The sequence below is a fragment of the Acinonyx jubatus genome, chromosome A1, assembly GCF_027475565.1.
Source record: "Acinonyx jubatus isolate Ajub_Pintada_27869175 chromosome A1, VMU_Ajub_asm_v1.0, whole genome shotgun sequence".
In the NCBI taxonomy this organism is placed as follows: domain Eukaryota; kingdom Metazoa; phylum Chordata; class Mammalia; order Carnivora; family Felidae; genus Acinonyx; species Acinonyx jubatus.
The window spans coordinates 161603658-161628409 of NC_069380.1; the positions used below are offsets into that span (position 1 = coordinate 161603658).

The window sequence follows — 24752 nt, forward strand, 5'->3', positions numbered from 1 at the left end:
GTGGGCTGGAACCCAGGAACCACGAAATCATGACCTGAGCTGAAATCGGATGCTTAACTGACTGATTGCTTTCTTTTTTTTTGGTTTTATTTTTGATAGAAATAGGCTGTGTGTGTGAGAGAGCTGGGAAGGGAGAGAGAGAGAGAGACAAAGGATCTGAAGCAGACTCTGTGGTGACAGCAGAGAGCCCAATGCAAGATTCAAACTCACAAACCATAAGATCATGATCTGAGCTGAAGTTGGCTGCTTAACCAACTGAGACACCCAGGTGCCCCCAAGTCTCAATGTCTAAAGGCATCTCCTTATAAGTTTTCCAGCCCTTTCTTCAGATATTCGCCCCATATTTCTGTATAATAATCTTCTACAACTGTGTTTTATCAATTTTAGATATTACCTATTGACTTCTTGTTATGGTAAGTAAGAATTTAAATTTCTAAACTCTACCTTCCTTGTCTCTAATAATGTTAAATCATTAATCAGAGCATACAATTAGTGGTTGTGTAAATACTGCTTATTGCTGAGCCAGGTAGAATGCTCTGATTGTTCCTTTTCTTATAAAATACTTGGTCTTCTTGAAACTGTTTCATTGGTTCCCATTCAGTATATGTATTGTGAGTTTTTTTAATTTTCCAATGAATATATAAAGCAGAGTTCAATATTATTTTCAAAGTAACAGATAACTAATTAGTTCCATGTTTTCCCCTTGAATATCACCTTCTTGTTTCTTGTCAGTAGGATGACTTTAGAAGTTGGGCCCACAAAACTAGACAAAAAAACAATGACAGATACTCAGAGGTCAATCCAATGACATCTTTCTATCCCTAAGAGTTGTGTGGTCTTACTAGTCAGGAAAAATTCAAAATGAATGAAGGGTTCATAAAGTTCAGTTTTTAAAGTTAGACAGGGAGATATTTATACTTGAAGAAGGGCCAAAGAAATTCAAAATCCCATCAAGTCATATAGCCAATTACATGGAAGTGGTCAACTTAAAGAATTCTTTGAGTAGACAGAAAAATTAAGATAATTTGTGTTTCCATTCTAAGAGTTGCAGCACACTTAAAATCCTCTTCCTTCTTTAGGTCATGACTTTCTTAGTATAGCAGCTATAAGCAGTGCTCATTAAGTCCCATCAAAGTTGAAGGCAAGAATCCCATCCTTGCCTAGTCCAAGGTCTTCTCAGAACAGAAGGAAACTGAACAAGCTGAGAAGATGGCCATAAAAATGACATAGGATGGTAAGTTCAATATTTTATTGGTAGGTAGTAGTTTTTTCCTTAGTGGGAAAGAACTATTTATCTTTTAACCTTGATAAGACTCAGAATTAAGCAGAGGAATATTTAGGGAATCAAAGTAACAATGTTTTTTTGTGTTAAAGAATCTCTGCAGGGGTACCTGGGTGGCTTAGTTGGTTGACCATCCAGCTCTTAATTTTGGCTTGGTCATAGTCTCACAGTGGGTGTAAGATTGAACCCTGCCGTCCTGTCTCCTGTGGGGCTCCACCCTGAGTTGGAGCCTGCTTAAGATTCTCCCTCCCTCTAACACTGTCCCTCCCTCGCTTGCACAGACGTGCTCTCTCTCAGTCAGTTGAGAGACCAGCTCTTGATTTCAGCTCAGGTCATGATCTCATGGTTTGAGTTCAAGCCCCACATGGAGTCTGCACTAATGGTACAGAGCCTGCTTGGGATTCTCTGTCTCCCACCTCTCTCTCTCTCCCTCTCAAAAATAAATAAATAAACTTTAAAAATTTTTTTAAAGGGGCGCCTGGGTGGCTCAGTCAGTTAAGCATCTGACTACAGCTCAGGTCATGATCTTGTAGTTTGTGAGTTCAAGCCCCACATCTGTCTCTGTGCTGAAATAACTTCTTTGAGTAGACAGAAAAAAATAGGTAATGTGTATTTTCATTTTAAGAGTTGCAGTGTACTTAAAACCCTCTTCCTTCTTTAGGTCATAGCTTACTTAGTATAGCAGCTATAAGCAGTGCTCGGTAAGTCCAATCAAAGTTGAAGGCAAGAATCCCATCCTGCTGGGAGTCTGGAGCCTGCTTTGGATTCTGTGTCTCCCTCTTTCTGCTCCTTCCCTGCTCATGTTCTGTCTCTCTCTGTCTCTCAAAAAATGAATAAATGTTAAAAACAATTAAAAAAGAAATTTTAAAAAAGAATCTGCAGTTTTGAGTTTTATGGAACTGTAGTATTTAAGAAAACTTGGCTAATTGGACTTAACAAATCAGCTTTATGATTCTAATTTTAAGATGTGTAATTGATTTAATTTAATTTCAAGTTGAAATCTAACATTAAATTTATAAGAATTATATGAGCACCTTGGATTGGAATATGTGTCGCACATTTAAAGCATTTAAAATGCAGTTTAAAAAGTTTAAACAAGTCTCATGAACCAAGCTACTAAATGGGATTGAATATTAATAAGAGGATCCCTGAAAAGTGATTAAAATTTACTAGCTTTATAAATATGATACTGTTATCTTTAAGTCAATTTAAGTGCTTAAGAATTTTGAATTTGTAACCTTACTAAATTGAGCATTTTAAAAGCCAAAGTGCTCTCTGAATAGTCTTTTTTGTGCCCTCAGGCTGCCCTTGACCACATGCATTGCAGAACTCAATTAACAGAGTCGCTCCAGGGTGAGCCCCTTCTCTAAGCCTGCCTCCTTGCTTTCCTGTGTTAGCTTTATGTTTCCCAGATTCTGTGCCCATGTCCTCCTCTGAGTCACATGGTCCCACTCAGAGAAGGACACAGTGTTCTTCCAAGAAGGAGAAAGGGTGAGCCTGTAGAAGACTGGGTGAGAAACAGATGTTGAAGAGAAATCCATCATTGTCTTCCACACAGCCTTTCCCCCAAGCCCCATCCCATCCTTGCCTCCCACTAAGCCATATGCCCCCAGCCCTTCCCTGCTTCCTGGAGTGGCTGGTTTGCTTTTCTTTGGTGTCCCCATCTGCAGTGCCTTCAAGTGCAGTTGCCTCTGCTCTTTAAATCCAGTAACACAATGTGCTGGGCTTTTTTCTTTCCATAAATCTGTTGACGCCTCTCATCTGATGTTCTTTCCATTCATACTCTCTTTATGTTGTTGCCCCCCCCCCTTTCTTGTCATTTTAGAGTGGTTTGGGAAGAAAGGGTAGGTACATTGTAAGAGCTGAACTTTTCATTAATAGGAAGTCTCTTTCACAATATGTAAATAGCCTGTTAGTTCATCTACCCTAATTTGTTTAAATGTCTGTTATTATAGACACCTTAAATTCCTTCTTTTTCTTTCCTGACAGCTTGTTTTCTTCTGATAAATTATTTCCTTGTAGTAAATTACAAGAGGTGGATCTTGTAATTTGGGATCAAAAGTTGTAAAGAGATACAGTGTGGGGTAGTAGAAGTGTGGGTTTTGGTATGTAGTTTAATTCCTAATTAAACGCATTGCTGTCTGTGTGATAAGCAACTTATTTTTTTGATCTAACCCAATTTAGATTGAGACAGAATATTTATTGCAAAAATCAAAATAATCTGCAAGGAAAATAAAGTAAAATTAAACTAAATAAAATTTAAAGTAGCTATAAGTATGGCTTAAAAAATAAAAAATAAAGTACTTTCCTTGGTGTTAAAATCCTGCTACATAACCTCCTTAACAAATTTAATTCCATTACTTACCATTTTCCTTTCTTAAAACATCTCTAGGTTTGATAATTTCTATGCATCAAATCACTTCTAAGTTTTACAAACTGTCTACACCCTCAATGCTTTCTAGCACAGGCATATGAAGGTTGAATAGTGTTTTTTTTGCACCTAATTAGTGCTTAGCAAACTGTATTACAATAAAAACAAGTTATTTCACTAACAGCCTTTTGCAATTCGTGTGAAAAGTTATTAAGCTGGGGCACCTGGATGGCTCAGTCAGTTGAGCGTCCAACTCTTGAATTCATCTCAGGTCATGATCTCAGGGTTGTGGGATTGAGCTCCGCCATCAGGCTCCCCACTAAGTCTGGAGCCTACTTGGGATTCTCTCTCTCTCTCTCTCTCTCTCTCTCTCTCTCTCTCTTTCTCTAAAAGAAAAAAAAAGTTATACTTTTCTGGAATCTTGCCAGCTTTTAAATAATGACTAAGTACAAACAGGAGAATGGTGTCCTTACCTCATTGTCCTAACTGCATTACTAAGAAGTTCATTGCCAAAACTGCACAGATAACAGATTCCTAGCTTTTCCATTTCAGTTTTCACTTTGAAGAGGCCAGTTTACTACAGAATCTGTTTGGATTGAAGCCTGCCCAATTTTTGGCTCTTGCTTCACTCTCCTCAAACTATGGATAAGACATTAAATATTTCCTTGAGTATATATTTCACTTTCAATTGGCACCTTTATTAAAAAGAAAAGCACAAGCAAAATCAGAGCAAATGGGGGTAGTCATTAGAACATCAGAAAGGAATATAAAATTGTTTGTATTTTTCTGAAACGTTGCACATATTACCAGAAATAAAATACACAATTTTTAAAATGCTAAGCCTATTTATTATTCACATGATTTAAAAAGAGAAGAAGTTCTAGTCAAGTAACTCAGCTACAGGCCTTTCATTTGAATAGAGACATTATTTTCAACTTCATCATAAATTATTTTTCCAAGCTCCTTAAAGAGCCTGGGGAGATTAACAGAGCACGTATTATTATTCTTGATAGATAAGGAAGTTGACCTCCAGAGAGTTTGCCAAAGGAAACACAGTAAGTCAGTGACATAGCTGTAAAAGGAATTCAGGTGGCCCAACTTCTGGGCATTTTTGTCTCACAGAACCATCTTTCAATGATTAGCTCTCTCACTGCTTATTACTTTAATTTGCTAACCTTGCCAAGTGGCTGAAGTCCTGAGGAAGTATCATTTGGTGTTTGTAATTCATTATGCAGTTACTGAAAAAAAATATTTTTCAAATCAGAAGTATTTTAGTGCACAGAAATTCTGGTAGCTTGACTGGGTTTCAGGAATCTTCATGCAAGAAGTATAGCTTGGGGCACCTGGGTGGCTCAGTCAGTTAAGCGTCCGGCTTCAGCTCAGGTCATGATCCCACAGTCCATGGGATTGAGCCCCACGTTGGGCACTGTGCGGACAGCTCAAGAGCCTGGAGCCTGCTTCGGACTCTGTGTCTCCCTCTCTCTCTGCCCCTCCCCGACTCATGCTCTGTCTCTGTCTCTCTCAAAAATAAATAAACATTAAAAAAAATTTTTTTAGAAGAAGTATAACTCAATCTTATCTTTATTTATTCAGTCTGTATGTCAACTCTGACCACAGTGTGGTTATGGGAAGAGAACTGAATGAAAATCTGGGAGGTCTGTGGGTCTCAGCCCTGTCCTCCAGTAGTACATCTCCCTGGGCAAACTGGTCACCTTCCTCCAACTTCAGTTGCCTTTTAGGTAAAACTCAAAATAATATCTGCTTTTCCTGCTTTCCAGGCTTTTTGTGATAAGCAACAATAAGATGATATATGGGAAAATGCTTGGTAGACTATGAAGCATACCACCAAGGTAAGATATTATTATTTCCTCAATACCACAGAACAGGTGAAGAGATACCTCTCAGGTTCATGGAAGTGGAAGACCACTTAAGACATTTCAGCCTTTGCTCTTGTTAGGATTTATTTGCTTGAATGATACAACTTGACCTTTAGTAAATATTTCCACCACGAAAGCAATTCAAGTGTGGCGGTTTACAATAGGCTGGGTGTCTCTTTACAAAGTACAAAGGTATACCAATTAGACCTATGTGAAATTCCTGGTCTTTAGGGATGAGAGTAATAGGGAACAATCTGTAGGATTAAATCCAGGTTTACTATAATTTGGTAGCTTATGAGTTGTTTTCAGACTTGCTATGTGGCTACTGGGTTTTCAAATTCTCTTACCAGTAAACAGTAGGTTTTGAAAGAGCAATTATTTAGTAAACTCTATGTTTGTGTGTGTCTGTATACATGAAGGTGCTCAGGCAGGCAAGAATTAAATGTTTGGAGAAAAACTGAATTGTTCAAAATTGTTGTTGACCTTTTATTGCAAGCAGAGTTATCACTCATGGAAGATTCATGATGCCAAGAATACAATCTAGTGCCCAGCATAGAATACTCATTTAAAGACCTGACTGAAATGTGGCATAATACCAGTTTAGATTTAAGTTTTCTGTTCCATTTTGGTGGAGGGAGTGGGCAGGAGAGCCTGCTAAATTAATATGTATCTGTGTGGCAGGTTGTACCTGTGCTTGTCCAAATGTGCCAGGGCTTTAGTTGCACTGAAGATACACATCAGTCTGTCCACTTGTACCCACTCTGTCTGACATTTGAAATTCCTTTACTGTAGAGTTCTGAGATAAGAAATTTGGATCAATAAACAGGTGAATGAGAGAATAGAAGAGAGGAAAAAAGGAAAGAGAATTGATTTTTAAGTCAAAAAGTACTGTAGAAAATAATTATTTATTTTTCCAATTGTGAGATAATTTATTTTCTAATAGATTTGAATCCCCTCTAATATATTATTGGCATTAACGTGGACCTTTAAGAAAACATCATATGGGTGGGGCACTTGGGTGGCTCAGTCAGTTAAGCACCTCACTCTTGATTTTGGCTCAAGTCATGATCTCATGGTTCATGAGTTGGAGCCCCACATCAGGCTCCACACTGACAGTGCAGAGCCTGCTTGGGGCTCTCTCTCTCTTTCTTCCTCTCTCTGCCCCTCCCCCACTTGTACGCATGCACTCTCTCTCTCTCTCTCTCCCTCTCAAATAAAATAAAAAAAAAAAGAAAAAAGAAAACTACGTATGGGACATTGGTCAATTCATTAAGTGATGATGGTCAGAAGTCCCTTAAACATATAGCAGTTATGTAAATGATCTTTCTGCATCAGAATTGCCCAGTGCTATGCCCCTTATTAAGTAAAAAAATAGGCTTAAGTTTTCAATTTTCTGATAAACAAATGTTTATGATTAATAAAACTGATGTGAGAAATTAATGCCACTCTTCTCCATAACATACGTTTTTGGGATTGCACTATATGCCTCAAAAAATGTTTAGAAATGGTTCTTACTTTCATGGCATTTATAATGAGGCAAGTCCCTTTGACTAAAAACTAAAAAGCAAAAGCATACACTTCTGTTCTTTCACGACTACTGTCTTGCTCTAATCTTTCCTAAACTCATCCAAAATACGGCCTGTCCACATGAAGCATTGGGCCTTTTAGAATGGTTGGTAATACACTGTTCAGTTAAAGCTGAACAGTTGTTAATGCAGGTCTTTTGTCTGTTATTACCAATTACTTGGGGGAAAAAGTTCAATGATTAATTAAATCTGGGAATAAGCCCAGATTAAACAAAGTTAAATGTGCTTCATTAATGCAAGGGTCCTTCATAGCCTTTAAAAATGATAACAAGTCTGTGATTCTTCCAATGGGGAACTTAATAGACAGTGTTCCCCAAATGCATTTGACCTTGAAATTCTTTTCTCATGGATGTATCTCTTGGAAGAGAAAGATCATTTAGAAATTGACATTAGTATGGATATTAGGAAAGCCTTTTAAATGGTCTAGTTCCAGATTATAATCAGACAGAGTTCTAGCACTAGCTCAGCTACTTATTAACTATGTCCCTGGACATGTCACAAAAACCTTTCTAAGTCTTAACTTCCTCATCTGTAAATGAGAGTACAAATACTTACTTCAAATTGTAATTATAAGAATAAAAACAAAACAAAAAAAGCTATGTGAAAGTGCCCTGCAAACTGCAAGGCATTTTAAAGATAGTAAACATTATGAAAATAATGGGCATAGCATTAAATGTTGGTCTCACTAAGAATGTTTGACCTACTCATTTTTTTAATATGCTATGACATTAGATTAATGATATGCAATTATCAGATTTTCTGATCCAGCAAAGGAGAGCTGTTCTCCTCCAAACCATTCAGGTAGTGAAGTATTAACTTTAGGAGAAATAACTATAAAGTAATGAGGCAAACATTTCCATGTGGATCATTATTTTATAACAATATCATGTGAACTCTTGCATAGTGTTTATTGAACTAGAGATGATAGATGTTGAAGAGCAAGCTTCATTATGGTTGGTGAAATACCAGACTGTAACTTTCCTCACTTGGATTGGTGGTAAAATACTCAGAAATGAGGAAAAGAAAATTATATGAGTAAATAACAAAATGATTTTGAGTTTCTCCCTAGTATCAACTATATGGCTGGTGGAGATAATAATGAACCCATAAAATTACAACATCAGGTTGGAGAAGTGTGAGAAGGCAGAGGGTCTAAAACATCTAGTATTACTGAAATAGAGTGAATTGGTTCTCCTCTATAGAAAAACATGACAATGTAATAAAACACTGAGGTTTGGAGCTAGACAGCCTGGGATCAAGTCCTGGTCCTGCCAGTGTATAAGTCATCTATAAAATGGGTATAACAAATAGTACCTATTGTACAGGGTCATTGTGAAAATTAAATGACTTAATGGATATAAAGTTTCAAAATAGCCATTATCCTAAAGGTGTTTAATAAGGGCAATTCATATATTCAACACCAGATGGCAGTGTAGCCATCCAAGGTCAGGTTGTCTGACAGGCGATGAGCCAGCATGAATCTCTGAAATACAGGGTAATCAAATTCTAGAAGATTTCTATGAAAATAAGATGAATTTAAAGGCTCTATGCAAATAATTCTATATAAAGTCACAGAATATATATAAAAGAATAGCTTTAAAAAAAAAAAGAAAAGCTTAAATAAAATATACCTGATTACCATTAGTTGCTTTCTGTCACCAATTTTTCAAACCATGGCTCCATGGTTTACTAGGTGACTAAGTTTGGACAGGTTACTTACCCTTTCTAAGCCTCAATTGTCTTATCTGTAAAATAATACATAAGTTTAACAAAACTTTATTGAGCCACTGTATGTCAGGCTCAAAATGTTCTAGGAGCTGGGGATATAGTACTTTTTAAAAGGATAGAAATCCTTGGCTGTGTGATGCTTATACTGTACTCCAGTAACTAGTCTCTAATTAATAATCAGAGAACATCTATCACTTGAAATCAGACACTGGTTGTATTCTAGGATGTTAGATGGAGACCCCCTACCTCAGTTTACACTGAATCCCCAAAGGCTGAGAACTAAATCATAGGTTCAACATATCTCCACATTTTGTAGCAAGGTATTCAATAGGCCACTGATGCAGTACCTGCGAAAAGAGTTATCAACCACTGCAAACTTCAGCTCAATACATACCCCCAAGCATGTAAGAGAGCTTGGATGGGTCAAAAGAAAGAATTGTTTTTAAAGAGAATTTAGAGACACCTGGTGGCTCAGCTGGTTGGGCATCCGACTTTGACTCAGGTCTTGATCTCATGGTTCGTGAGTTTGAGGCCCACCTCAGGCTCTTTGCTTGAAGTGAGGTGCCTGCTTCAGATCCTCTGTCTCCCTCCCTCCCTGCCCTTTCCCTGCTCATGCTCTCTCTCTCTCTCTCTCTCTCTCTCTTAAAAATAAGTAAATAAACATTTTTTAATAAGAGAGAATTTATTTGGGACAGTTGTTGGAGATCTGAGCATCCTCACCACAGTGAAGAGTGGGTAACGTTCCTTCTCACCTACATGAGAAAGGGACCTTCAAGAGAAACACTGGGAGGACTTGATGTGAGTGTCCTGGAGTTGAAGCACATGAAGGTCATGTGAGAGGCTGTGGCTGGTTAGGCCTGAGGTAGCAGAGCCAAGGGAGGAGAGCTGAACTGTTTGCGAAGTACACTTCTATTGCTGACTGCCAGAAAGCATGGCTGTTTCTCATGGACAAGATGTGAACTCCAAGGATGTGAAGAATCCCTATCTGGAAAGACAATCTGATACTCAGTGTTACAGGGTAACCTGAGGCCCATTGCAATTTTCAAGAGTTTATTAGAGCAAGTGTGGATAGGGATGGAGCACTCCATGGACAAGAGGTGGGAGAAAAAGGCTTTTATAAAGCAAACCTGGAAGTAAAGCAAGGAAACTGATTGAATGTAGCTTACGTGGTTGCCTTATTTAGGAGCAACCAGTTGGCTGTTTGTGATTGGTTGTTCTTAAATTTCGTTTTCTTCAAAGGAGTGCATTTACAGGAATTGACTCGTGCTTTAAGTTTCTGCTTGTTTACACAGGCTACCAAGACAGTAGAGCCACCTCAGTCTCATGGCTTCCTTTTTAATTCCTTGAGCACCAGAAAGGAGATGGGTCACCAAGTAGATGCCCAGGGCAGGAGGGAGGAATCATGATGACCAGTTGGGGCAAGGCGCAGTGAGCCTCACAGTGTGAGGGCCCCAGCAGCAGTGTCTCCGAGGAGCTCTGCCAGAGAAGGACTCAGCCCTAGGGGTCCACCAGCTCAGGAGCCCCAAAGGTACAATCTGTGCCAGCCAAGCAGGGCTTTCCTGCCCCGGACTCTATCTCTGAAGTGAGGGTGTGAGGAGTTGCCCACGCTGGGACAGGAAGGGAGGACTAACTTGGAAGAAAGCTTGGAACATGAGTTATTACACTGCACTGAGCATTTTAATTATTAAACTGAGAATATTCTTATGCCCAGATGGGATTAGAAGGCGTATGTTCTTGTTAAGATTCCAAAAATTCAGGTATCTGCCTGACATTTCAACCAGGGACAGGAATATACTTAGTCCTCCAAGTAAAGTAAAAGCAGATTTAACATATGTAAAGTGCCTAGCGTAGTAAATATTTTCTATTTTCATCACTGTTTTTATTATCAGCTCATGTAACTTGTTGGACTCTAAGTTGTACCATTCTTACACTGAAGATCGAGTGAATGTTGCCAAGGACACTCGAATGGTGTACTGTAAAGAGTGGACCAAGCAGAATTCACGTGACTGTTTACTTCCTTCACAATCCATCCACACCTAGGGTCTGGCTCTGTTTCCTAGTGCCATAAAGTGGGGGGTAAAGTCCCTTACCTGAATGTCTGATCCATATTTTCCAATCGTCAGCACATAGTCCTTCTCAGCTGTCCAGTAAGGCTCTGTGGTCCCGACCAAGGAAACAAAGTCAGGGGTGCTCATCTAGCCATGCAGTGGGCTCTCCATAAAAATGTGTAGAATGAATACACATATGAAGGCCTGGGGAAGGATGAGGGACATCAAATTACTTTCAGGATTTTGATGATGAATCCATTCTGGCCACCAAGCAAAATGGTGTAATTTGAATGGTGTCTTCAGAAATATTTCTTCCCCACAAGACTGTGAAGTGTTTCCACCACAGAGTGCCACTCCTTTCAGCAAAGGCATGCAGCATTTTTCAGAGCGGTGTTCTGCCAACTCTTCCAGGTGTCAACAGGAATATAGAGAGAAAATAAAAGTTTCCACAAGGCAAATAAGCTTGAGAAATGGTGCACACTTTTCCCTCCCTACTGGAACATACACGTGAGCATATTATAGAGTCCTCAAAATTGCATATTAGTTTTGCTAAACCCAGAATATTTACTGACTTCCTAGGAGCTCTGAACACCATTTCCTTTTCCTCAGCACACTTGCTTAATGTCCCTCTGAGGACTGTTCTTTGTCACACCATTCTGGATCCATAGGATTGATGCATGACCTCCAGAAAGGCTCTGTGCAAAGGAAGAGCACGAAAAGAAGTTGGTGTGGAGATTATCCCCAGCCATGATTCTGGAAAGTAGAAAATAGGACTGCAAGGATGCAGGATCCATGGGGAGAGGTAGCTTTTGAGGAGGTGATGGAAGATAAAGAAAGGGTTGAAAACCACTGTATCTAGAAGACTAGGAGATCAAAAGGAAGCAGGAGCACAATGGAAAAATGGAAAAATGCAATGTGTTTCACAACTCTGTGTATGGCAAGATATAGAAATAGTACTTTATGTTACTCTAGGGGACAAGAGCTTGGTGGAAGATGGAAGTGCCATAGACTACAACTCAGTTATCTATTTTGACTATCTAATTAAGACTTCTATAACACTGTGATTCAGGCACTGTTCAGAGCATGTTACAAACATGAATTCATCAAATTCTCAAAATAATCGTGAGGTAGGTAATACTATTATCATCCGCATTTCACAGATGAGGGAACTAAGGCACAAAGACATTTATTAGCTTAAGGACTGGGACTCAGGTCTAGATCCTGTCTCCAGAGGTCATGCTCTTAATCTCTGCCCTCTGCTGCCTTTGTGAATCCATGAAGTCAAATAGAACACTGCTGGAGGTGATCCCAAACCATCTAATAGTACAAACAACAATTGAAAAATTAAAGGAGAAACTCCCTCTCTTTTAGGTCCTCTGGAATGGGAGAAAGTTCTCCACTTTAATCAAAATTGACTGACATTAATGTTTATTCCTGTAACTTCTTGCTATGACCTTTCATATACCCAAGATGAAACTAAAATTGATGTGAGGGATAGTGTTCCAGGTAAAACAACTTAAGTGATAAAACTTGTTACCTCAGCAATGTTGCCCGAGGGGCAGACTTACATTTTTCATGGAAAATGTTAGGCAGAAGGTCTTGATGCCATTTCATGCACCATTTAATCAGGTTTAGCTCTAGAAACAGGGAGAGATGAAAAGCTATATTTTTCTTTTTTAAAAATACAACTCCTATTTTTGGCATAAAAGTAATTCATGCTCACTATAGACAACTTTGAAAAAAACATAAATTATAATTAAGAAAATAAAAAATATGCATAGTTTACCACCCAAAGACAACTACTTTGATGTATTTACCTCTATTCATTTTTGTCTTTTTTTTTTAATTTTAAAAAAATGTTTACTTATTTTTGAGAGAGAGAAAAACAGAGCACAAGCAGGGGGCTGGGGGACAGAGAGAGAGGGAGACACAGGATGCAAATCAGGCTCCAGGTTCTAAGCTGTCAGCACAGAGCCGGACGTGGGGCTCGAACTCACGAATGGTGAGATCAAGACCTGAGCCAAAGTCAGATACTTAACCCACTGAGCCACCCAGGTGGCCCCATTCGTTCTTTTTCTATGCTGAATATATATGTGTGTGTTTAACATAATTATGGTCATTCTGAATACACGTTTGCATCTTACACATTAACATTTTGTCATGAACATTTTTTTTCGCGTGTCTCAAAGAATCTTTATGTATGATTTGTCTGTTCTGTTGTTTTAAATTCTTTATTTTTATGTGTTGGTGCCAAGCCCCGTGCTCTTTGTCTTTCAATATAAGGAATTTGGTTCTTTTGCTTTTGTCTTTTGCAGTGATTTGTACGGGTTTCATTTCTTGTTTGTACTTGCATTGAAAAAACAGATCTCTAATTATGCAAGTCAAGACTGAAACTAACTTTTTTTTTGACTCAGTTCTCTTCAATAGATAGGAGGCTTTTTATGTTTCTGTTTCTTCACACCTGTCCTTCTCCACTTCTTGATCTTTGCCAGCATCATTTGGGGTTTAAACTATTATTTAATATAATATTATATGATAGTTAATATTATATTGTATATACTTATACTTTAAATATTTATTATATTTGTATATTCAAATATATTCTTAGAGATGATTTAACTTTTATAATTCTTGTGACCATATTCATAACGATTTTCTTCTTTTTTACTTTTTTACTCAGAAATAATTTCAGACTTCTAAAATACTACAAAAACAAAAAAAGTATAAATGCTTTTGAAGGTACATACACTCCTATATCCAGATTTGCAAAATATCTCAATATATGCTTCCTCAAAGAATTGCATAGATGCATATGAAAAATGCATAACATTAATTGTCACTAAGAAAATATAAATTAAACCCACAATGAGATACTACTACACCCTTGTTAGAATGAGTAAAATTAAAAATGCTGATTGTACTAAGTGTTGGCAAGGAAGCAGAACCACCAGAACCCTCATATGCTATTAGTGAGAATTTGAAATGATATGACCATGTTGGAAAAGAGTTTGACACCTACTTTAAAAATTAACATATACGTATCATATGACCCAGTCATCCCACTCGTACATATCCACCCATGATAAATGAAAACATAATGCGCACAAATACTTGAACCTGAATGTTCATAACAGCTTTACTTGTAATGTCTACAAACAGGTGACTACATAAACACATTGTGATATATCCAAACCATGGACATGTACTATTCCGCATTAAAATAGAACACTGTAGATACACGCAGGAACAGGAATGAGTCTCCATATAATTGTGATGATTGTAAGAAGCCAGGCGTAAGAGAATCTGTACTATATCATTCCATGTATGTAGCATGTTAGAATATGAAAACAAATCTAATGACAAAGCAGATCACTGGCTGCCCAGGTGGGGGACGGGGTGGTAATGTGATCGCTGTGGGAGGAAAGGATGACAAAGGCACAAGGTAACTCTGGAGCTGATTGATACCTTCATTATCTGGGTTGTTGGGATGAGTTCACAAGTGTGTACATACATCAATACTTAACAAATTGTACTTTTTAAATAAGTGCAGTTTGTTTTCTTTTAGTTATACTCCAATAAATCTATAAAAAATCATAATAGACACAGTATTTTTATATATATGGTACTGTTTTCTGGCTCTTTATAAAACATAAAAGATACATAAAAGCATTTAGCACTCTAGCAGGCAGTTATAGTAGAGGCTCAGTATAATTTAGTTGAAAATAAATCTGATTTATGACTCTTGTTTATCAATATGTTTGGCATAGAGTAAAAAGTATACCTCTAATTCCATATGGAATCATAGTTTCCCTTTGGTATATTTTTGGACTAAACAAATAAAAATGAATGCAAGAAAAAGTTTTCCTGGCCCGTGGAACCCAATGACAAAACAGCAGGAACAAGAGTCAGATCATCGGCCTTGCTCTCTCTTTAGATATATAGATACAGAGACATATATGTACATGTGTCTATATATATTCATACATAGTACACACAGAGAAATGTACAAATTTAAATCCATCTAAGAGGATTAGATAGATTTTTAGAAATCTATTCATTGTTACCTGATGGTCAGAGATTTCAAAGTGAATTTATACAAGATGCCTTAAGTACAGTTGTGTTCAATAGATTTTTTTAAATGAATCTATTTTGTGTTTTGAGTTACTTATATATTCACATAAAAGTCTTTTAATGAAAATGACTTTCAGTGTTTTAAAACATTAGTTTTGGTCATCTAGCCCTAAACGTTGCTCCTACCTATGAAAAACACTACTCTAAAAAAGCTTCCAATTGAAGATACTAAACAAAATAAATACTGTTTCCAAAATTATTCTGGCACTGAAGTTAGCATTATTTGTGTAACAGTCATTAGAGACAACTGATAAAGAAGATGGTCACTCAGTGGTTTAAAGCAGGAAATAAAGGGGCGCCTGGGTGGCTCAGTCAGTTAAGTGTCCAACTTCGGCTCAGGTCATGATCTTGCAGTTCATGAGTTCAAGCCCTGCATCGGGCTCTGTGCTGACAGCTCAGAGCCGGGAGCCTGTTTCAGATTCTGTGTCTCCCTCTCTCTCTCTGACCCTCCCCCATTCATGCTCTGTCTCTCTCTGTCTCAAAAATAAATAAACGTTAAAAAAAATTTTTTTTTAAAAAGCAGGAAATAAAAAATAATACTTTGCTTTCTTGTTTACTTTTTCATCATTTGAATATCCTCATGCTGTTATTACTTACAAACTCTGGTTTATCAAAGGCCAAAGTTCATTATACAGTTAATACTTTTTTTTTAATAGTAAAGTTAAGGTCTTAAGTTGAAGAAATAACTGAAAAGAGGAGAAATATGAGAAAAAGGAGGTAGAATGCTGAAGATTTATACTATTAAGTTTAAAAGATTACTAAATATGCATACCAAATATAGAATTTCTAAAATCACCATTTAGCTTTGAGCTCATATTTAATTAGCTCATCAATAATTCAATATTTGTTAGACTTCTATAGTTAAGGAACTATGAGAGACACCATGATAGATGATTCTTAAATCTTCAAGAAAAATAGTACATAAGAAATGTAGCATATGGGTGGAAATTGAACCTTGGGAAACATATTTATAAGGGATGTGAAAGAAGTAAATCCACTGGGAGAAAAAGTGAATAAAAAAGCTAAGAGGAGAATCTGAGTAGTGTATCATCTTGGAAACCAAGCTTATATCATAACCACATTTGACACAGCATTGAGGACATGTGGTAGCTCGTCAATATCCAATATCCTCTCCTTTGAGGCATATGGAAAACAACACATTCCGGCCCCGCAGGGGGCAGACCTGGCAATTTGACTAGTTCTAGCCAGTGAGCTTTGAGCAGCAGTGGTGCAGCAGAGCAGATCTAAGATGTCCTTTCTCTCTCTTCTCCCACCATGTGTTGGCATAGTGGAAGGTCCATCAGCCTGTGTCCTTGAATGACTGTACGAAGCAGGGCATTTTTATGGTGACATATAACACGAGAGAGAAATGTTAACTCGTGTGGTGTTAAAGGACTGGGATTTGACGATTGACTGTTTTTAAAACACAAATTTAGCAGCCTTGACTAAAGCAAGCAAGAAGTTAGCACTGCTATGTATCAGAGCAGCCAAAGCAAATTCTGCCAGCCAGATTTTGGTGGGCCTCTGATGCTATCTTAAAGGATTTTCTCTTTCTGGATCAGAAAAACAACACAATCATGTGTCTCAGATAGAAGAGATAAAACAAACACGGCCACATTTTTGGGTGATACGTATTGACTTATCATTTCCAATCTCACAACCATAATATATTTTATCATAGAATACCATTTACTTGCCTGAAAGTTCCATATTGCAATAAAGCATCTTGTTACCGTGAGCCTACACCAAATGTTAACAATGTTTATGAAGCGCTGGAGCACCACACATGATTTTATATGGAGTTTGAGTAAGGTAAGTTTTTTTTTTTTAATGTTTACTTATTTTGGAGAGAGAGAAAGCAAGCATGAGCAGGGGAGGGGCAAACAGAGAGGGGAAGAGAGGATCTGAAGCAGGCTCTGTGCTGACAGTAGAGAGCCCAATGTGGGGCTCAAACTCACGAACTGTGAGATCATGACCTGAGCCAAAGTTGGCCACTTAACCAACTGAGCCACCCAGACACCCTAAGCAAGATAAGTTTTAATCACCCCTTCCAATCAAGACACTATGCTATCAGGCACCACAAGATCACTCCCCCAAGATCAACGCCAGTGAAAACAGTGGAAATAGAAACATCAGGATAGACAGGAAGCTGTCAGAAATTCCTGGGAAGACTGAGGGCTGTTTTGAATGGTTGCATGAGGGAATGAAGGTCCTAGTCCAGGGCATTCTCGATCTTGCCTCAATTGTGCCCAGAATCCACATAGATGCAAGTGTCCTCAAGTGTAAAATCTTGGCAACCCAAATGTTGGTTAGGAGTTTCAAAAACAAGCAGGTGGAGATTGATAGCCTTGGATAGTCACCTCTCTTCCCCTGACTCCTCACCCAAACCTCCAGGACTGGTGACACAAACTAAGATGTTTTTCTGGTGCCCATGGCACTCCGCCTTTAGGCGCACACATGTCCGCTGCCCCACAAACACTCCAAGGGCATCAGGTCTGAGTTAGACTGGAGTTTGACCTTTGGTCTTCCCCCACATATGTTTCTGGACAGAGCAATGTGTACTCCAATAGGAATATTAACTGAAAGGTTAAAGTAAGGAGATATCTGAGGAGCACAGCTATTTTAAAAGAAAACAGCAAACTGCATTAGAGTCCATCAAAAGAATAAATTTTACAACTGATGGGACAAGGATTCAAAATAAGCATTATAAATACACTCAAATGGCTTAGGAAAGATATTACCAATATGAAACAGTATGAAAATGTGAAAAGTAACAGGTGGAAATATTATGTGTAAAATAGTATAGGACTTGAAATAAAGAGCACAATAGACAGGATAAAAAGTAGAATTGGCACAATAGCAGAATTAATGAATACGTTGGAGATTTGATGGAGGCACTCTCCCAAAAGGGAACAGGTAAAGATAACGACACAGAAAATATAAAAGGAAAGTTAAGCAATGTGGAGGTGATAAGTATAAAAGCTAACATCTTGATATTAGGAGTCCCAGAAGTAAAGAGAGGAGTTAATGTTTGAAGAAACAATGGACATCAATTGCCCAGACTGAAAGGTGAATGTTCTCAGTGAAAAAAAAATATATAGTGTGTGACAAAAATGAGAAATAAAGAAAAAGCCACATTTAGGCATAGTCTATAAAATTTAAGAATATCCAAGATACAAAACTTAGTAAATTTCAGGAAAAGCAAATCAGGTATCCCTAAACACATACAGCTTATCCCTGTATGTACTGTTCATAAGAAATTATTACATTTCTAAGCTATCAACTTGCTGTAATCAAAACAAAATAGCACTTGTTTGCAAAGGCTGATTATGAAGATAATCCAACCTGGTTTGAGGATATGGATAATTAGTAAAAGAGCAAAACAGCTTATTCACCACAGCTGGGGGAAATATATTTTCCCTTGACTAGATGCAATATTTTCTTTGACTCTTTTAAAGTCCTAAGCAATATTCTGAATAAACATCACTCTACTACCTGACAGCTATGAAGAAGTATATATAGATTAATACTTTAGTGGGATAAAATTATAATAAAAGTAAGCTTACCTATTAAAATGTTTATTATCATTATCATATTGCAAAGTAGTCTGGCTTAGATAGAAGTTGTTCATGTAAATGATTGTAAGTAATATTATTAGTAATATTATTATAACCAGATCAAAGTGTGTTCTTTCCTCAATTTTTTAGTCCTCCAGTTAAAAATCAGTAAATTTTAAGTAAGAAATATTATCATTGTCACCATCATCATCATCATCGCCACTTTCATGTGTGTTAGTATCTCCCCTCTCCCCCATATATATAAAATGGCAGTCTTGCTTCTGAGTGATCTTAGGCATTGGGATTTCCTAACCACCAACCCCTTTATGCCATGCCATAAAAAGTAAGCACCCAGATTTTTGTTTGTTTTTTGCCAGATCAATTGCAAAATTCCCCTTCCTTCCTTGCTTCTCTCAATATTTATTGAGTGCTCACTATGTACTAGCACTGAATTATGGTGATAAAAGAGAAAAAAAAGCTTTGATCTCTGATCTATACCTTCTGCAAGACCTGGAGGGCTGGTGAGCAATTGCTCCTTGCTCAACAGTTCTTTGTTGAATATCCTGGGGACTAAGGGATTTGAGGGAATAGAATCTAGACCAAGAAGGTATTGATTGTATGTCGCAGGTATGCTCCCAGGATGTGGGAATGAAGAAAGTTGCTCATCCAGGATTTGTAGCAATGGAAAGGCAAGAACTGAAAATGTGACTACAGAGACATGGTAAAGCTAACCTAGGTTTTAGGGGGGAAAGGATGATCAGCATTCCTCCAAGAATGTAGTAATGTCTCATCTCTCTCTCTCTCGCTCTCTCACTCTCTTTCTCTCTCCTCCACCCTCTCTCTCCCTCCCCACCTCTCATACATACATACATACACACACACCAGGTTTGATTTAAGGCCCAACCTTAAGCATGCACAGTGCGATTTTAAAAACCAACTCTTTTCTTTCTGACTCTGTGATTTAGCATGGAGAAACAAAGCTTTCATTTGCCTGGTAATAATCATAATAGAGTTAATAACGTAGCATTCCCAAGATGGCTATGTTACTGAGAAGCACAGGAACCCAAGAGCCGACTTACAATTTCTGGCTGTGTCATTAAGAATGGGCTTAAGTTTCAAAAATAATCAATAAAGTGATAGTGCAAAAATCACAATGCCTTATAAAGAAGTCATAGTCATCCTATTTGCTAAGGTACTTAAAACAATAATTGTTGATTAAACTCACTAAATTGTGGTGGATGGAGGTGCCACGTCCTCAACAAACCAGATACTGTCTCTTAAAAAAAAAAAGGTTGATTCAGAGAAGCTTTCTTTGTAAGACAACCATGGGGGCTTTTCCAGGTAAATACTTAGAGGTTCAAAGAACCGAAAGGGTAGCTTGGAGAAGTGGAAATCTAGGCTTGGAAACAATTTAGGGCTCTTGTCTTTAGGTTGCCCAGGAAAGAGAGGTCAAATGGGCCAACAGGAGGACCTGGATAATCTACCCAACCCTGTGAGGGTATGTGCAGTTCTTACTGAAATCCCAAGTAGGCAGACTTCTAATATCAAGTTGCTTTCTCTGCCTGCGAAATATTTCTTTGAGAAGTGATTAAATGGACTTTCTACTCCAAATTTGTTTTATATGACTTTGGGTAGTGGATTTTTCCAGGAAATGGAGAAGTTGATCTTTACAGTTGTTAAATTATCAACTTTAGCATAGGATGAGAGAGAAAAAAACTGCACGAAGCTTTTTGAACACCAGCTTATCCTTCACAGATGCTACCTCTCAACATTTCAAAGCTTTGGTCATGTGCAACAAAAGGAGAGTCCAGTCTCCTAATAAGACTATCTTTTTCAATAATGAGTACAGAGAGACGGAGGTTAGTGACCATTGATATCTAGACCATTCTGTCCCTATGAGTCTTCTATTCATGAATTCTGCTGAATACTTAGGTAGGATGATGACTTCAATATAAAAATCTCTTTGAGTTCCAAGAAGCCCCAAAATGATAATCACCTGTGTGGTGCACATTAATATATGTGTGCTATTTACAGAAACGAGTCTATGAAAGTTCTGTGATTTGACTGTCCTTTTGACTACATTAGAGTTTGAGCTAAGAACTTATTGTATGCAAATTATACATCAACAAGGGCAGGATACTTTGAAATGTAAATGTCAGAGTTAAATGTCAATGTAGGGACTTCAACTGGCAACTGGAAACTTACAGTAAAAGAGGCATCTTAAACATTCTTTAGCTACAACATTTCACTTGTGGCTATTGAAACAATATGGAAATACAGAAACATCAAAGAAACCTCACATATATTCATAAATTTGAGTTGATGTACATTAGGTTAATGCCTTATGAAACTGTGGCTCTGTGCCATCTTCAATTAAGGTGGATGCTCATGTAGATACAGTGTATTACTGGTGTTAATCTACTGATTTAATAGGAACTAACCTGTTAAAATGGTCTCAGATTGATTTGTTGTCTTATTTGATTAGGTGACTACACAGCTGATAATTCTCTGACATTGGAAGTTTGTTCCTAATGAAAGAAAGCACCCAAGATAAGAAGGGAAGAGGCAAATGTGGGAACTGGGGTTTCTTTCACGTTGTGAGTAGGGATACTTTGGGTCTACTGAGTGTGATCTATGTGGCAACCTCTCCCATTTCACCGACTTTTACTCTCTTTATGCGATTTGTGAAGGAGAAGGTTCATTTCACATCCCCCCCCCCCCCCACCTCCGAAGCCTCATCTTGGTAACTGGTCCTCGTGCCGCATCCTCTCCATTGCCCTCAGTTCCACTGGGGGCTACTACCTTCTAGAACTCCCCACTGTCCTCCCTGCTAGGGTACTGGCCTGGACTCCATGTTCCTGTGGTTGGAAATTCTGCACTTTGATTTATTACTGTGTAGTCTAATTCCCCAAAAGTGCCAGCAGTCAAGGCTGTATGGGTGAAACAGTTTTCTCTGAAGAATGAAGAATAATTTAATAAAATTAATTACAACAAAGGTTAAAAACCTTTAATATTATTTAATATTAAACCCCAAATATGTCTGTTTCCCTAGTCCAAGAGAAAAGAAAAACAGGCAAGTTCAGCCCATCAAAGGGACCATTTAAGAGCAAACACTATCTGTCTTGTTCTTCTTCCTTCTTTTTCCTTGCTGCCAATGTTCACCCTCCCCGTTTTAGTAAAACCCTATGGCCTGCCCCACAGGGACTTAACCTGCCCTTGTTTCTAGCCCCTTCCTCCAAGGAATGTAATCCAGAAAACGAAATCATCCTCAACCATATTTTCAGTGAGATATTCAATCTGGAACAACATCAAGGAATTTCAGCAGAAAATCCATGTTGGCTTTGGCTCTCAAAAAGTGAAGTGTCCTAAGGCTTAAGAATAAGCTATGTCTGGGGCACCTGGGTGGCTCAGTCAGTTGAATGTCTAACTTCAGCTCAGGTCATGATCTCACAGTTGGTGAGTTCAAACGCTGCATCGGGCTCTGTGCTGACAGCTCGGAGCCTTGAGCCTGCTTCAGATTCTGTGTCTCCCTCTCCTTGTGCCCCCCTCTCTCTCTCTCTGCCTGTCCCCCACATGTGCTCTCCCTTTGTCTCAAAAATAAATAAACATTAAAAAAATAAAAAAATAAAAACAGAATAAGCTATATCCATTTATCCTTCCTAGGGGTAACTAATGAATAAAACACACACACACACACACACACACACACACACACACACACACACAGAGAGAGAGAGAGAGAAAGAGACAAATACACGGGTGGGGGAGGGAAATGAACAATAAATGTCAGAGCACAAAAGTTTAAATTCATAGTAAGGAATAGAAACATATTTCTAACTGTAATATAATATGGGAGAAAATGTGTAAGAGAATGTATCTTCACCTCTTACCTGACTAGTTAATTGGCTTAACTTCTTAAGGCCAAGAAAATTCCCCAAAGTCCTTTCCACCTGTAAAGATTTCTTTGGTTGCTGCATTTCTGTTGTTGTGTTTAACTTGGGGTGAGGGAGCCCCAAACGAGCCTTGTGGAGCCACTTCACCCCCACAGGTGCACAGGGCCCGACACAGTGGCTACCATGAAACATGCCCAACTGCAAACAGCAAGGGAAAAGGCAAGGACTTTGTCACTTTATTACTGTCCCCTTGCCAGTACTGAAGAGTTTTAGCCAAAGGAAAGGGATAATTCCCGAATTAAAGGGATTTGCCCCTGCAGCTTGAGGAACTGGAAGGAGTTCGTGCACCAAGAACGGTCATTCCGAGCAGCTCACACGTTTATCAGCCTTCGGAACGTGGGTCCACTTAAGAAACAGACACGCTCCCTGCCACCGCCTGTGGCACAAACCCGCTTCAGACTGGGGAGCCAAGACACCTCGATGATGAACACTAGCTTCTCCTCCACCAGTGAAGCCTCTGGTTTTTACATAAAGTGGACTGCGATGTCACGAAGCTGTTGCCTGACAATACCTTCTTTATTTCATACACTCACCCCTCCAAATTTCCCCAATACTACCGTTAGAAAGCTCAACTTGACTTCTTTTCTTTTGTAGATGTTTCTTTATTTTTGAGACAGAGACAGAGCGTGAACAGGGGAGGGGCAGAGAGAGAGAGGGAGACACAGAATTCCAAGCAGGCTGCAGGCTCCGAGCTGTCAGCACAGAGCCCGAATGGGGGCTCGAACCCACGAACTGTGAGATCGTGACCTGAGCCAAAGTCGGAGGCTTAACCCACTCAGCTGCCCAGGCACCCTGGCAACCTGACTTCTTAATTCAAGTAAATCGATTTTTCATGGGGAAGGGAAATTAAAGAAGAAACTAAGATTTTTGAGCACCTTCGGGACGCCAAAAGCCCCACACCGTTGTTTCACTGCATCTTAACTTCTGCTCCACGAGGACTATCCTCCCCAGTGTAAGTATTCCATCAGGTGACGCTGTCTGAACCCGAACCCCATCTCGTCTGACTCCAAAGCCCACTGACGCTGCTTTATATACATGTGGCCTCTGTTCAGCCATAAGCCCGGATGTACAGCTTTTTACACAATAACCATGTTCCTGAAAAATGTAAATTAATTTCTGTAAATGGAATTCTATTTCCAATGTGTGGGGAGGCACTTTATTTTAAAGCTTTACTGCCTCACTTGTGAAATGATTAGAGGGAGGTAGTTTTAGCTACTAGTTCTAGTGTTATTTCCAACTGGAAAGTGTTAGGATGTCACAGCACATAGTGCAGTCTTCCACGAAGTCATTCTAAGTCACGGGCCCTTTCTTCCAGGAGCGGGTAAGATGCTTTAAAATCATAAATCGTAAGGCAGGAAAAACACGTATCAACCAGTGGTTGGCCATCAAATACAGATCGACATTTCCGCTGAATATTTCAGGACTACATCTATCACAAAGTGAGATAAACTTCATTTAGACTTCTAGCAATTTTAGATTGACACCCCAGCAGGAGGAACGTGGGAAAAGTCTGGATCTGGTTTAAGTCTAAATCAAAAATCGTTTTCAAAAACAGTGTAAAATCTCAATCAAACTTTCATATAATTTGCACCATGTACTTGGTGATACATGCTTCCCTTCAAACTTGTAAATGCTTTGAAAACACATACAGCTGACCCTTGAACAACCCTCTACCACCATGCTGTTGAAAATCCACATGTACCTTTCAACCCCTCAAAACTTAACTACTAGTAGCCTACTGTTGACTGGAAGCCTAATCAGTAGCATAAACAGTTGATTTGTATATGTATTATGCACTGTATTCTTACAATAAAGTAAGCTATAGAGAAGAGAATATTAAGATAATCATAAGGAAGAGAAAATACATTTATAGTACTATACTGTGTGTATATATATGTGTGTATATATATATGTGTATATATATTATATATATGTGTATATATATTATACACACAGACACACAGACACACACACACACACACACACACACACACACATATATATACATATACATAAATCCATGCATATGTGGGCTGGCGTAGTTCAAACTTGTGTTGTTCAAGGGTCAGCTGTAGTTTCTGAACTGTTTTTTTTCAACACCTAAAGAAAAATCAACCTAAAACTCCATTCTGGATTTGAAAGCAGAGGAGCCTTAACGTAATCATCCAACTCTTGCTCTGGTGCTGATGTGCAAGTCTAGGAAGTGGTCACTAATTTCA

The 24752-nt window shown here is 38.4% G+C and overlaps 1 long non-coding RNA gene across 1 annotated transcript; it reads left to right on the forward strand.

Annotated features, from left to right (window-relative positions):
- Nucleotides 1-24403, forward strand: LOC128316309 (uncharacterized). The gene is made up of 5 exons (XR_008299961.1): nt 1-1234; nt 5432-5503; nt 16705-16835; nt 19208-19301; nt 23128-24403. It is a non-coding gene; the product is annotated as an uncharacterized LOC128316309 (long non-coding RNA).
- Nucleotides 24404-24752: the final 349 nt, after the last annotated feature.